General features: G+C 34.9%; 1 protein-coding gene and 1 pseudogene across 1 annotated transcript in view; one reads left to right on the forward strand and one right to left on the reverse strand.

The window, feature by feature from the left end:
• The window catches only part of GPC5 (glypican 5), a 746,092-nt gene that overhangs the window by 658,761 nt on the left and 71,568 nt on the right, over positions 1 to 15,763 (forward strand). The gene's annotated exons all lie outside the window — the stretch shown is intronic.
• On the reverse strand, positions 6,510 to 13,397 carry LOC102488574 (S-phase kinase-associated protein 1 pseudogene; annotated as a pseudogene).

The following is a 15,763-nucleotide window of genomic DNA, read 5'->3' on the forward strand; positions in this document are numbered from 1 at the left end:
AATTTCCTGGCTTGTTATGGCCTATTTAGACTTTCCTTATCTTCCTGGCTCAATCTTGGTAGTTTATATGTGCCCAGTAATATGCCCATCTCATTCAGATATTCTTGTTTGTTGGCATATAGCTGTTCATAGTATTCTCTCATGACGTTTTGTATTTCTATTATGTCTGTTGTTATACTGCCAGCTTAATTGCCAATGTAGTTCACCTGGTTCTTTAAAAGTCTATTCATATCATCTTCTCATTTTAAAAATCACGGATTTATTTTATTATTGTAAGAAGTATTTATATATTCTGAATATGAATCTCGTATGAAATTTATCACTTAAAGAAGTATTCTCCCATTCTATAGGTTGTCTTTTCACTTCTTTAATGGTTTCTTTTGAAGCACATAAGATTTAATTTAATTTTTATCAAATATAATATATCTCTTATTTTCTTTTGTTGATTATAGCTCAGTTTCAAGAAGTCATTGTCTAATCCAAAGACATCTATGTTTTACTTATGTTTTCCTCTGAGTTTCTAGATATTTTATTTAGGTTTGGATCCACTTCAAGTTAAGTTTTATATGTGAAGTAAGATCACAATCCAACTTTATTATTTTATGTGTAATAAACAGTTGTCTCAGCACCCTGTGTTGACATTCCTGTTCTTATGTCATATAATTATCTTAGTACCTTGCCAAAAGTCAATTGATCATAAATTTAAGGCTTATTTCTATGTACTCAATCTTATACCATTTATCTATATTTCTCTCTATGCCAGTGCCACACAAATTTAACTACTCTTGCTTTGCATAATATTTTGAAATCAAATTTGTCTTCCAACTTTTTCATTTCAAAATTGTTTAGGCAGGGTACCAGCAGATGGCATGGTGGTTAAGGTGCTGGACACTCCCACATGGCTAACCATGGTTCAAGTCCCAGATCTGGTGGCTTGCTTTCTCACTCTCCCCCACCCCCCATGTGTGTGTGTGTGTACATGTGTGTGTGTGTGTGTGTGTGTGTGTGTGTCTGTCTGTCTGTCTCTCTGGTCAAATTAAAATAAAATGAATGAATAAATAAAATAAATAATTCTTTAAAAAATTGTTTAGGCAATTTTGAGTACTTTATTGTATTAATTTTCTATTACTGATATAACAGCTCACCACAAAATAATTCCGCAAACCAATGTATTATCTTACAATTCAGGAAGTAAGTTTCTAAAATTAAGATGTTAGCAGGGCTGCGCTCCTTCTGGAAGGTTTATTTCCTTGTATTTTTCAGCTTCTTAAGTATAACTCTTTATCTTAGTCTGTGGTTCTTTCTTATATCATTCTAGTATCTTTCTTCATTGCATGACATGTATCACTCTAATTCTCTTATAAGGATTACCTTAGACCAACCCAGACTATACATGATATTTTCCAATCTTAGATTCCTTCACTTAATTACACTACAAAATCCTTTTAGCACTATAAATTAAAATATTCCCTAGTTTGGGGACATGGACATTTTCTCCATGGGTGCTGGTGGTGATTATCTCTTACCACTCTTGCATTTCCATATGAATTTTTGGATCAGGTTGCCAGTGATTGCAATATAGTCAGTTGAGATTTTGACAGAGTGCAGTGAATCTGAAGAAAATTGGGATGTATTGCCGTCTTAACATTAGGACTTAAGTTTCAATGAACTTGGCATACTTTTACAATTAGTTTCTGTGTTTAAGAAAATATCTTTAATGTTTAGTTTTAGTTTAGTTTTTTTTTTTTTTCTTCATGGGTGAGAAACAGAGAAAGATAGAAAAATAGGTCCACTGACTGGATCCCCATGCCATGATTCACCCTGAGCCACATCCAGCCAGGAGTATGGGTACCTAAACCCAGGCTCAGTGTGCAGAGGGAAACCCCAAGATTTGAACTTGGAATTCTCCAATATGAGTATTGTTGTAGCACCACTGCAACATTGTCTGGCTCTGGTGAAGCTTTGTAGTTTTCTTTACATAGGATTTTTACTTATTTGATTATTCTTAAGTATGTTATTTTTTATGTAATTTTAAACAAAATTGTTCATTTCATTTTCAGATTGTGCATTGCTAGTTTATAGAAATACATTTGATTTTTGTATGTTGATCTTATATTCCAAAACTTTTCCAAATCCATTCATTAGTTCTCTGTGTGCTCATTTATTAGTATTTTTCTCTATACATGGATATCTTTTATCTATGTACACCATTTTTTTTTTTTTTTGGACAGCATGCCAACTTCCATATAGTAGTTTTACTTCTTCCTTTATTTTTTAGTACGGAAGAATTTTGTTTCCTTTCCTAATTGCCCTGACTAGACTCTCCAATATAATGTTGACTAGAAAGAGAATAACTGGTTATCATTACCTAATTCCTGACATTAGGTGGAAAGTTTTCAGTCTTTTCTAATTGAAGATTTTGTTAGCTGTTGGTATTTCATAGATGTTTTCCATCAGATTGGGGACTTCTCTTCTAGTACTATTTTCTTGAGTGTTTATTTTATAAAAAGATGTTTTATTTGTGAAATTCTTTTTCTCTATATATACACATAACTACATGTTTTTTTTTCCTTTGTTTTATTAAGACTATGTATTAGAATGATTGGTTTTGTATATTGAAACAACCTTTCAGTCCTAAGCTAAATCACATGGTAATGCAATTTAATTCTTTTTATATATTGCCATATTAGATTTGTTAGTATTTTTGTGAATATTTCATATTAAAAGATATATTGAAATATAGTTTTCTTTTTCATGGATCTTTGTTTTTAGTGTCTGCTTAATACTATTATTATGGGATAAGCTGTGAAGTGTTCTGTCTAATTTTATGAAAGATTATGTAAAAGTAATGAAAACTTTTCTTTGAGCTTTTGGTAAAATTTACCAATTAAGCTATCCAGTTTCTAGACCAGCTTGCCCTTTATTTTGTGGGAAGTATTTTGGTTACAAATTTAATCTCTTCAGTGGTTATAGATTCATATTTTCTATTTTTATTGAGTCAGTTTTGGTAGTTTTTGTCTGTCTAGGAATTTGCTGACACAAGATTGTTCATAGTATTCTCTCACAATCCATTTTGTTTCTATAAATTCAGTATTAGTTGCCCATGTTTCATGTCTTATTTTAGTGATTTGAGCCTTTTCTCATTTATTCTTGGTCAGTATAGCTAAAATTTGCATATTTTTCTTTCATTTTCTGAAATAACCAGTTTCAGTTTACTTGATTTTATTCTATTATTTTCCTAATTTTTATTTTACACATTTCTGCTAAAATCATTTATTTCTCTCTATTTTTTTATGTAAAAGTTAGGCTATTCTGGACAAGCAGTTAGCATAATGGCTATGTCGCTGGACTCCCACGTAGTTGACCACGGTTCGCGTCCCAGACCCAGTGGCTTAAAACTCACGCCGGGCGCGTGTGCATGCATGCCCAAGATCCTGAGAGGAGAATGGAGGAGAAGGAATTGTGGCATGGCCATCCTCCCAGGGGGTGATTTCTCACTTTCTATCTCTCTGTCTCTCTCTGTCTGTCTGAAGAGCGCATGCACCCTATAGCAAAAACCTCTCCAAACAACCCGAAAAAAAAAACCCCCCCAAGGGGGGGGGGGGGGGAAAGTTAGGCTATTCATTTAGCAGCTTAATTCAATTTTTATTTTTTCCATTCTGTTCCTCAAACTAGATGATTTTACTTACTTATCAAGTATTTTTTATTATCTTTTCTGTAAGATAAAATTTCCTGTTGACCCTCTCATACATTTTTATTACAATGATTATACTTTTCAATAATAGCATTTATATTTTCTGATTTGTATAATTATTAATTACTATCTTCATATTTTCTATGAGGAGACAATATTTACATACTTTCTCTAGCTCTTATGGCATTATGTTTTTTCATTTCTAAATATATTTAAAATGGCTGATTTAGAGCTATTATTCAGTATATTCGACCTATAGACCTCCTCAGAATTCTATTGACTATTAATTTTTAATTTGCATAGACAATACTGTCTTGGTTTGTTGCACGTGTCATAAATTTTGTTGAAGATCAGACATGTTAAATTATATAATGTGATGGTCTAAAATAAGATTATTTACTTCCAGGGTTGTCATTTGAATTGTTTGTTTATTAATATTGTGAAGTAATTCTAAAAATTCTCTTATTCTTTGTGACATGTGCCCAATAAATTTATATTCAAGGGTTAGCAAGTGGCATAGTAGTTAAGGCCCTGGACTCCCACATGCTGCTACAGTTCAAGTTCCAGACCTGAGGAAGCTTAAAAATCACTCTGGGCATGTATGCATGCATGTTCAAAATCCCAAAAGGAGAAGGGATTTCAGCACGGCTCTCTTCTTTTGGAGGTACTTTCTCACTTTCCCTCTCACTGTCTCTCTTTGTCTCTGGCAAGTTCATACAACTTATGGCAAAATTCTTTTTAAAAATTACTAATTTGTAATGGATATTGGATTTTCTTGTGTTTTCATGTCTAATTAGGACCTACTGCCTTTTCATGTCTGCCTTCCTCATGGTCATTTTTCTCTCCATGCCTTATTGTTCTAGTTTCCTGAAAGTCTTATCTCTGTACCTTTTTGAGTATAAAAAGAGTTTTTTCCTATTTCTGTTCTTTGTGCAGAATTCTTTTTATAAATATAATATATTTAAAAATTGAGTATCTTAACAACTTAAAGTATCTTAAAACTGAGGATTTTAAGTGGAAGATTATAGAAGATTTACTGCTGAGTGAAGCAAGCCAGGCTATGAAAGAGAGACATTGTATGTCCCCACTTAATATATACTGAGTGTTCGCACTCTATGACTGAAACTGATTAACTAAAGGATATAGAAACACAGTAAATGGATGTGAATACCAGATATAGTGTGTGTGAAAGAGTAGAGTCTGAGGAAGGACATTTGGAATAAAAATAGAGAGGGAAAGCATGAATGGGATAAAGAAATGTGGTATTATCTGCTGAAGACAATTTCATAGTTTTATCAACTTGACTAGGGAGAAATGTTCACATGTTTAAATATTCACTTTGTAAGCTAAATAATGAGATTGAATGTATAAAAAAAATGAAATAAATTTTTTTAGAGGTTTTTTCACTATAGGGCACGTGCACTCGCCAGACAGACAGAGAGAGACAGAGAGACAGAAAGCGAGAAATCACCCCCCAGAGTGGATGGCCCCACCACAATCACTTCTCCTCCATTCCCCTCTTGGGATCTTGGGCATGCACGCACACGCACCCGGCATGAGTTTTAAGCCACCAGGTCCGGGATGCGAACCATGGTCGACTACGTGGGAGTCCAGCAACATAGCCATTATGCTAACTGCTGGTCCCCCCAGTAAAAAATATTTTTTAAAATGAGTATTTTAATATATTATTTTCCTATTTTTATTTCACTCATTTCCACTAAAATCACTTGTTTTCTCTATTATTTTAAATAAAATGTTATTAATTTGACAACTTAATTTTTATTTTTTCCATTCCATTCAGGTTAAATAATTCCTTCATGTTAGATGATTTCTAAAAATTATTTTGCTCAATATTTTTTGAGGGGAGAGTTATATATTTTTTTAAATTGAAATACCAACAAACTGTCAAGTTACAGTTTTAAAACAAAAACAACCACCACCACAAACTGTGTAGTAGCTAAGTCTATAGGCAACATAGTCAAAGCTTACAGGATTAAAAACCAACAAAACTCCTCAGATCCAATTAAGGGAGCCCTGCTACATACAGACTAATTATTGCCAGTGGTACTGATACTCTTGACTCTAGGAGGTTGGAAGACACCCTAGTAACCCCACTCAGAACATTCAAATAGCTCTTTGCCAAATTCCAACTCATGAATAAAGATAATATTTTGTTAAGTCTATTTCAGAAAACATTTTGCAAGTTGCTTTGCAATGACTTTTTAAAATTCACCAAAGTACATTAGTGGGACACAGAAATGGTATATAACCTGTTGATGATAACATGTAAAATATTTTCAGCTGGACTGGTCTGAGGAGTATTTCATGTTGGGTAAATTCTCTTTACAAGCCAAATAACATATAGTGATTGAATATTTTAAAAAATAAAGAGAATAAAAAATAATAATCTGAAAAAATGATGAAAAGCTATTTGATGATGATGATGCAGATATTAAAGTCTTTGTCTTGACTGATATGCATGGTAGTCATGCTGGAAAAAGAAATGTAATACACTCTAAAGATATATGTGATTAAATGTAATATAAAAATTAAGATTATAAAATTAAATTTAAAAGTTCACCAAAATGAGATGGACAGTCAACTAGGCAGAAATAGCTTTAAGAGGAAAAGTTCCAAATGCCACTTTCTATACAGAACCTACAGTTCAGTTTTAATCAGAGCGAAGAAGAAAAGAAAGCTTTGATCATACTGGAGGAAACTTGACCATAGATTTGGAATCTATACCCCAACTACACATACAATGAGGACAATATTCTTCTAATACACTTGATTTGCTGCTGCATGTGTCTAATGTTTATCTAACGCTAACAATTACAGACAGAGCAGGGCCACTAGTATATGGAACCACCCTTAGCATTACAGCGTCAGGCATAGCATTTCTCTCCTCTTCACACCACTAGTTCTCTTTGCGTATCTGGGCTTCCTCCTCTCTAGTAAAGTCATTTTTTATTTTGAAAGTCTTACGAATCTCCTCAGGAGTTTTTCCCTTGATCATATTGGCAACAGTCTTGCATGTAACATCAAGCAAACCTTTGATGTATAAGTAGCTTGCAGCCAGGATAAGTTCAAACAGTGTTCTCTGGTCAACTTTCAGAAGTTCTTGGTCCCAAACAAGAATATCATCTGTTCTATTTTCTTTGTTCTCTTCATCTTCAGGAGGAGGAGGGTCATCCTTGTGGTGGGTACACGACTGAATGACCTTTTTAATATTGATGCATTAACATTTGGTAGAGAACTGGACATCGTGTCCTTCATCGTCCATCCCCGAATTGGAAAATGTGATCTTAATAGTCACAGATTGGTGATTTCCACATTAACTTCAAATATCTCTCAATCAGAACTGTGCAATTTAATCGAAGGCGTGGCACTTGCTTGCAGGAGGCTGATGAGAGCAGGACAATGTCAGTAGATGAAAAGAGAACGAAGGAGGACGAGGCCACTAACACTCCTTTTTTTTTTTTTTTTTTTAAGGTTTTTGCCATAGGTGTGTGCTCACCAGAGAGAAAGGGAGATAGTGGGAAAGAAAGTGAGAAATCATCTCCTGTAGGGATGGACACTCCACCATCCTGTCTCCTCTGTACTCCTGGGATTTTGGGGCATGCACACACATGAGCCTGGCATGATTTTCAAGCTGTCATGTCTGGGTCTCAAATCCTAGTTTACCATGTGCCTTAACCACACCACTTGATGGCCCTCACTTAGCACATTTTTAAGATCTAGATTTAATTCCTAAGTTTCCAACAGAAAAGAAAGTGGACCATAGCATGTTCTGATTTCTACTTGGATCCAATAAACTCTTCTACTTTCAATGTTATCCCTAAGGGGACTATTTCATGTATAGAGCCCCAATCCAGTCTCCAGAATTTTTAAGGCATTATCCAGTCATGATTTTACTGGACGAATGTAAGACTTCAGTAATTTTCCTCTTGACTCTTTATGCTGGTAGTCAATGCCTTTGGTCTAGTTTTTGTGAAGAACTTTTTACTGTTTGACTTTACCTTAGATAGTGTTGCTTACTTCAGGGTGGGAATTTTCCTCAGTGAAGCTGCATTGATTCTAGCATGAAAGCCATTACATGTACATGAGTCAACACATTTTTCCAAATCTTTTTGAAGCCCCCCGGTGCCTTTTGGTTCAAATGATATGTAGTTATCTTTTATAAACTAATTTGCAATGAGGTCATTACTATATCCTCCCATCACAGTGTTTGTGACAGTGTACATTTGTTTAGTATGTATGACTTTCTGGCTGTTGGGTTCTGAGATCTTGGTTGTCAGAGAGAATGTCTTGTTTGTACTTTTACTCTTAGGATTTTGTTCTAACTCTACACACGATTTCTTTAGACATCATATTCACTAAAGCATTTCATTTGTTTGTCTTCCTTCTTCAGTTAAATTTTAATTTTGAGTTAATATTAAATACATATTTACTTGGAACCAGCAGATGGCATAGTGGTTATGATGCTGGACTCTCACATGGCCAACTGCAGTTTGAGTCCTGAACCTGAAGGCTTGAAACTCACACTGGGCACATGTGTGTGCATGGTCAAAATCCCAAGAAAAGAATGGGAAAAAAGAGATTGTAGCATGGCCATCCCTCCTGGGGGATGATTTCTCACTTTCTGTCGAATTGTCTCTCTGTGTCTCTTTGTCAAATCCATGCACCCTATAGTCAATATCTCTCTCTCAAAAAAAAATTTTTTTTTTATGCTAGCTTTCTCTATAGGGCTGAGAAGAGTGCTATTCATGTTTTTTTCTTAACGCTGAATAAATCAAGATGGTTCTGAGAATTGCAAAGGCACCTGGCCTCTATTTAGGACACTGCTGTTATAGTTTGTTTAGTTGCTCTGGATTACAAAACAAGATATTTCTGAAAAAATCTTGCCACAGCTTCTAACTCTCATATTGACTCTAGAAATTAGTGCCTGTGCTTATGTATTGAGGGTGCCACATTTTCCATCAGACTCTCCAGTGCTTCTAACATAAAATCAGACACAGGGCAAAATGTTAATCTACCACTTCACAAGAGAACATGCTCTTATATAAAACTACTGCAATCACAACCATCAGAAATGCTTTCCAATCCTAACTTTCTATACATGCTCCTTTTCTTCCTTTCCTGAGTGTCATTCAGTTCGTTATAAACTTTGTGAACATCTGGTGTGTGTGCAGCCCATGGCTAAGACATAGGGAGTGGAGCCATTGAGGACAGAAATTGCATGAATGTGGGAGTAGAAGCCAAACTGTTGTAGCCAGAGGAGACAGCAAGACTGGAAGACTTTCAAAAAGTTGAGTTTTTTCAACAGTGGGTGAGAAAGCTAAAGGTGTTAGAAAACAGGCAAAAGTGATGTGCTGTAAATGTGGGTAAAGGTAGGGACTGGTCTGGGAGTCAAAACAACAGATATAATACATGTTTACAGGTATATGGGAGAGGAGTCATTTGAGATCTTTGGAAAATTAGTAAATTGACAGATAAGATAGGAAAAGTGTACTGAAAATACAAACAACAGCATGTAGTTGGAAACACACACACACACACACACACACACACGGGATATAAGTATTGGAAAACAGTCCACATTCAACTTTGACTATATTGCATAGATAGCTAATAATGAAAATTATTCAGGAAAGTTATGTTGTGTTATGCTGGGATAGAGGTCTATATTAACCCTGGTTCTTGGCTTCCCTGGATTATTGAAAACCGTGAGGAAATGGCTAAGATCCTAAGAAAGCATCCTGGGACCAGCAGATGGCATAATGGTTACCTCACTGTACTCCCATGTAGTCGATAATGGTTTGAGTCTCCGACTCGGTGTCTTAAAAGTTTGTGCTGAGTATATGTGTATGTGTACCCAAAATCCCAAGAGAAGAATAGAGGAGAAGGGATTGTGGCATGGCCATAGCCAACCCCTCCCCAACCCCGGGTAGTGATTTCTCACTTTCTGTCCCTCTGTCAAAGTGGAAGTGTTCTTAGAAAACATTCTCATCTCCAGCAAGTATGTAGTGGAGTTCCTGTCAGCAGCAAGGACTTCATTATTTGCATTATCATAGTTCCTGAGGGGGACGTCTAGAGAGGTACACCAATATGAGCAATACGAAGATATATGAAGTCCCATGACACTATATAATGAACTCTCTATTTCTTAGTCTCTACCACCATTTTGTAAAATTTACTAAATCATCAGACTTATTTTAATGTAATTAATAATTATATTTAAGATGTCTTTCAAGTCAAGTTTCAAGCCAAATTCTGAATAAATTGTTGAGTGAAATACTGCTAATATTTTCATATTAAATTCTAAATAAAGATGAGATTACCAGTAATATGAAATATTATAAGGTTTCTTTAATAAATTGTAAGGTTTTTGCCATAGGGCATGTACAATTGCTGGAGACAAAGAGAGACAGTGAGAGGGAAAATGAGAAATTATCCCCCCTCCCCAGGGTATGGCCATGCTGTAGTCCCTTCTTGTCCATTCTTTTCATGGGATTTTGGATATGAATGCACATGTGCCTGGTGTGATTTTTAAGCTGCCAGGTCTCAGATTCTAACCATGGTCAGCCATGTGGGAGTCCAGTATCTTTATCATCAGAACACCTGTTGGTCCCATATGAAATATGTATTTAAATATGACAGTGGATTTATCTATTGGAACATCTTTTATCTCACTAGTTTATTTACTCCTACTGGATGGTGAATTTTAAAGCCTGCTAATTAATTTTATTTAATTGATTTGTTGCCTTTAAAATCAGTGCCAAGTATATGTATCATCTTAGTCTTGACTTGTAACTATATGACATTTTGATAAACTTTTTTAAGTCAATTAATAAAGCTAAGCATCACATTTTGGGTTATGTTAACCTATATGATGATCATGTATCTCTACTATACTTTCAGGGAATAGCAAAAAAAAAAAAAAAAAAGAAGGTTTTGATTAAGATGACAATTGTCCAAAATGAGAGTACTTATTTTTTTAGAGATTTTTCTGCCTTATAGCATGTGTGCTCACTGGAGAGAGAGAGAGAGAGAGACAATGGGAGGGAAATGGGAAAAAGGCCCTCGAGAGGGGATAGCCCTGTTGTAATCCCTTCTCCTTCATTCTCCTCCAGGAATCTTTGGCACACATGCACAGGGGGCCAGTGTGATTTTGAAGCCACTGGGTTTGGGCTCAAACTGCATGTGGAAATCCAATGACATAACTTCTACACAATCAGCTGGTACAGAAAACACTTATTTTAAAAAAAGAAAATTATGGTACCAGCAGTTAGCTTAATGGCTATGAAGCTGGACTCCCACGTAATCAACCACAGTTTGCCTCCCAGACCCGGTGGCTTAAAACTCACGCCGGGCCCGTGTGCGTGCATGCCTAAGATCCCGAGAGGAGAATGGAGGAGAAGGGATTGCGGGATGGCCATACCCCTGGGGGATGATTTCTTGCTTTCTGTCTCTCTGTCTCTCTCTGTCTGTTTGGTGAGCACACACACCTTATAACAAAAACCTCTAAGAAAAAAGAAAATTATATGTCCAGTATTTGTGTGATATCAGATGAAACAGGTGCTTAGAGAGAAAAAGTTTGAAATTATAATTTTCATAGTGTCTATTCCCTATAGGACATTTTATTGAATTATGTTAAGTTTATTTTACATTCAAATTGTTAAATGTGTGAATTCATAAACCACCTGTTGAAAAATGGTAAAGGGAAAAAAATGGGTATCTTACTATTTTTTCATTAGCTTGTTTTAATACATAAAATGAATTTCCATTGTTATTAAATGCTAGCTATATATAAAGAGTAGTGAATTAAAAGACTGCATCAGTCTTGTAATTATAAAGCAAATGGCCCTATGATAAGGGCCCCACTCCTGACAGAGGATGATTTCAAAAGAGTGAATCAAGCGGGACTACAGACTGACTTGTTCTGTTTTATGGTAGCATTTTGCTAGCATATATGCCTTTAAAATGAAAAAAAAAAATCATCTAAATAGTAGGTAAAATTTAGTTACAAGGAAAAGAGTGTCTGAATATTTCAGAATTGCTGCTTCACCCTTTGTGATGCTCTTGTAACAGCTCTAACATGGAGTTGACAAGTGGGACAGTCCACACAAGTGATGTTCTGGCTGCAAGTGAAAAGCTTACAAAAGTGTCAATAAAGAGCAAGAAGAGGAAGTTCTAAAACTGAGGAGAAACTGAAATAGTTTAGTACAAGAAAAACAGCAAAGAACAATGAAATGGGATTTTACAAAGAAATAGAGCTGCAAACAACTGTAATACCTTAGTTCCTTAAATATCTACAGATGTCAGAAGAATATAATGCATTGCTGAATTCAGTGGATACAGATATTGACAAGTAGGTAGATAGATGTCATGTAAATAGATTGCAGTAGATAGATATTGGTTTGTATGAGAGTGAGAAATCATAATTAGACAAAGAACATTTATAGTACCCTATACAAGGAGGACTATCTAAAGTGTTTGAGGGTAATTAATTATGTAGTCTCATCCAATCTCTACCAGAGACTGAGATCAAGTCATTTCAAGCCATTCTACTCTGAGGCTCAGAAAACAGTAAATTCATATCTTTTATAATTGCTCCATTGTAAACCTTTTAGAAAATGGATGCCACTGTGACTCATTCCTGTAACCAAAGAAACAATTTAGAAGACTATGGTACCATGGTTTCTGCTTAGGTACTAATTCTATGTGAACTTGATTAAGAATTTTTAACTTTCTGTACAATAGTTGGGCTGCATTCATAGGATTAGTGTGAGAATCAAATTAGTTAATATGTGTAAAGTCTGAGAAGAACACTCAGCATAAGATTTTTTTTGTAATTGCTAGCCATGATTATTTTAACTCATCAAAAATGCATCTTCCCTCTCTCACACACTTTTCTCCCAAATGCTCTCTCCTTTCCCTTCCTTTAACCATATTGCAAATATTGCTCCATTGCTTCTCTACCTTCTACTTTAATCTCTTACATATACTTCTTATTCCCCAGCCAAACAGAACACTGCCTCTTTCCTTGGAGACTGCCCATTAGTAGTCCCTAGGAAATTTATTCTGCAGATTGTTTGCCAGATGTTGGGGAAGTCTTAGCATTCACTTTTTTTTAGACTGTCATTTTCTTTCTCATTTTCTTTATTTTACATTCACTCACTTTTATCACTATAACATACAAAATGAATTTTCCGCTTCAGCATATGCTGTATATTGGCTCAATCAAAGATATTACCACACATTATCTTCAACAAATAATTCTCCATTTTAACTGTTTTACTTTTTTTCCCAATTTTCCCCTTGATTCCCTCTCTTTCACCCTCTGCCATTTTCCACCCTTCTTCCATAGTGTCTCTTATATCCATAGCCAATATTATAATTTTTCAATTTCTAACCATTCTATCTTCAAAAAATAATTTTCCATTTTGTTTAACTGTTTTACTTTTTTTTTTCAATTTTCCCCTTGATTCCCTCTCTTTCACCCTCTGCCATTTTCCACCCTTCTTCCACAGTGTCTCTTATATCCATAGCCAATATTATAATTTTTCAATTTCTAACCATTCCTCCTCTACACACACACACACACACACACACACACACACATACACTACAACACATACTAATTCAGCTTCCTCATTTTCGGGGTAATACTATAATCTACTCCTTTTCCATTGGGACTCATGGCCGCTCTTCAATATCCATCAAAGACTTGGCCATTCGGCTCACCATCTTTGTCAACACACAAATACCTATCATAATTGGAGTCTGCAGTATTGTTTTGACATATCACCCAACTCCTTGGCCCAACCCTTCATTAACTATTATGAGTTAATGACTATCACTTCCACTTCAGGATTTTACTTCTTGGATCTTATACCCACTCATTACTCAGTGTTCTCACTCCCAAAATCTTTATTTTCACCATGTCACTTTAATTATACCTTGTTGACATTTCTTTATTTTAATCAAATATCTGGGCACGTGACTCACAACATTTGTTAAAATGCACATGTTTTCTATGGATGATTTCTTGCTTTCTGTCTCTCTCTTTCTCTGGTGAACACACACTCTATATTAGAAATCTCTCATCTCTCTCTTTAAAAAAAATAAACTAAATGTTTTCTCATATTCCTACGTAGGGTGTTGCTATTTTATGTAAGTTATTCATTTTGTGTTATGTACCAAAGCATAAAAAAATTAATTCACTGTGTAGCATATAGGAAAATTGTATGAAAGTTGTATTCTTTGTTACATATGTTCACTGTCTAAATTTAACCATTTTAAATAAAATGCTTTTGTGTATAGATAAAGCTTAAATTCTTTATCAATTTTGTAATGCTCATATTATTTAAAAGCATATTAGACTGAAATATATTCATATGTTATAAAATAAAAGGTAAATTAAATTAAACATATAAAGACAAGTCCAGTTATGTTATAAATACAAAATCAAGGCCCAGATAAAGAGAAACATTCCATCTGAAAGATTCCATGTAGTACTTACAGTTTTAGGGTTAGCTTTCACCTAAGCCTTTATGGCCTTAGTTAAAGGGGAGCTTGCCTCTGAAGGAGAAAAACTTTTTACTGTACTTTATTATTATATAAATGCATATATATATATATATATTCAGTGAAATCCAATGCAAAGATGTGTCTACATGGGATCAGTAGGTCAGATATTCCGAATAAATGTTTTTTTTTTTTTCTAGCAGCATTCTAAAAAAATCATTGAACCATTGGCTAAAACCACAAGTAAAAAAGTGATCAAAGCTTATAAATATTGATTTTAGTTTATTCCCTTTGGTTCATTGATATGCTTAGAATACTTTAGCAGTCATATTTAAGGTACTATTATATAGAAATGTGGTACAATTTATTTTATAGAGTTTCCTTTTAGGGTATGAACATTATTAATGATTGTGGTTATCTAAAGCTCACTCTCTGCTTGTTAAGAGAGATTCTGGCACTACCTGCTTGGTTTCTTCCTCACTGGTAGTCTCTGAAAATGTACTGCTGATATCTGGCGGGTGATTTGCTCGTTAGCGTTCCCACAACAGAGCAATGCTAAGTGCAAATCACAACTAAAAAGGCAGAAAGGAGGGAGTTTGATTGAGAAGATACGTGTGAGTTAGGTCTGGGGAATTGCCTTCTGAAAAAGAAAAAAAATATATATATATACATATAGTTTGAGGGTAGTTATAAAGTTTACTAGGGAGATTTAAAGAAAGAGAGAAACATATTAAAAAAAAGGATATGAAGACATTTGTAGGCCAGCCCTATAGCCTAATGGTTAAGGAGCCAAATCCCACATGACTAACTGTTATTCAAATCCCAGTTTGGCATCTTGCAGCTTGAAAATAATGGTGTGTGTGTGTGTTCTAATAACATGTTAATGAGATAGCAGGAGATTAAATGTTTAACTGGTTAGGCCTGAAGTAATATGGAAGAGTTTTGTAGTTTTGTCTGGAAGTCAGTCAAGTCTGGGCTCTGGCCCACCATAACTACATGTCTGTCACTAAATAACTTCACAATAAAACCAGTGGTTGATAGAAAAATGATGGGAGGTAAACGACCAGGGATTGAATCCTATCCTTGCCAGTTACCTACAAAATGCACCAGATAGGTTATTTGATCTAAGCCTCAGCCTCATGTCCTCATCCGTAAATAAACAGTTCCTACCTTTAGCTTGTTTCCAGGAATATTGATGCAATTTATGTAAAGTGTTTCACATTGTACTTGGCATATATTTGGTACAAAACAAATGTTATAAACTATGAGGAATACTTTCAAGTATTTTGCATTTCCAAGTTATCTTAGGTTGGTGATAGTATAACACAATACCTTAGACTAGGTAATTTATAAACAGAATTTTATTAAGCACACTTCTAGAGACTGGGAGCCCAAGATCAAGGAGCCAGGAGATTTGGTTTCTGGTGAGAGCTCACCTCTGCTTCAGAGGTGGTGCCATCTATGTGTTCTCATGAGATGGAGCACTCTAAGTCCTCTTCATAAGGGCACTAATGCCATTTCTGTGAATTGAAACTTCGT

The sequence above is a fragment of the Tupaia chinensis genome, unplaced genomic scaffold (genome assembly GCF_000334495.1).
Source record: "Tupaia chinensis unplaced genomic scaffold, TupChi_1.0 Scaffold000033_1, whole genome shotgun sequence".
Taxonomy (NCBI): Eukaryota; Metazoa; Chordata; class Mammalia; order Scandentia; family Tupaiidae; genus Tupaia; species Tupaia belangeri.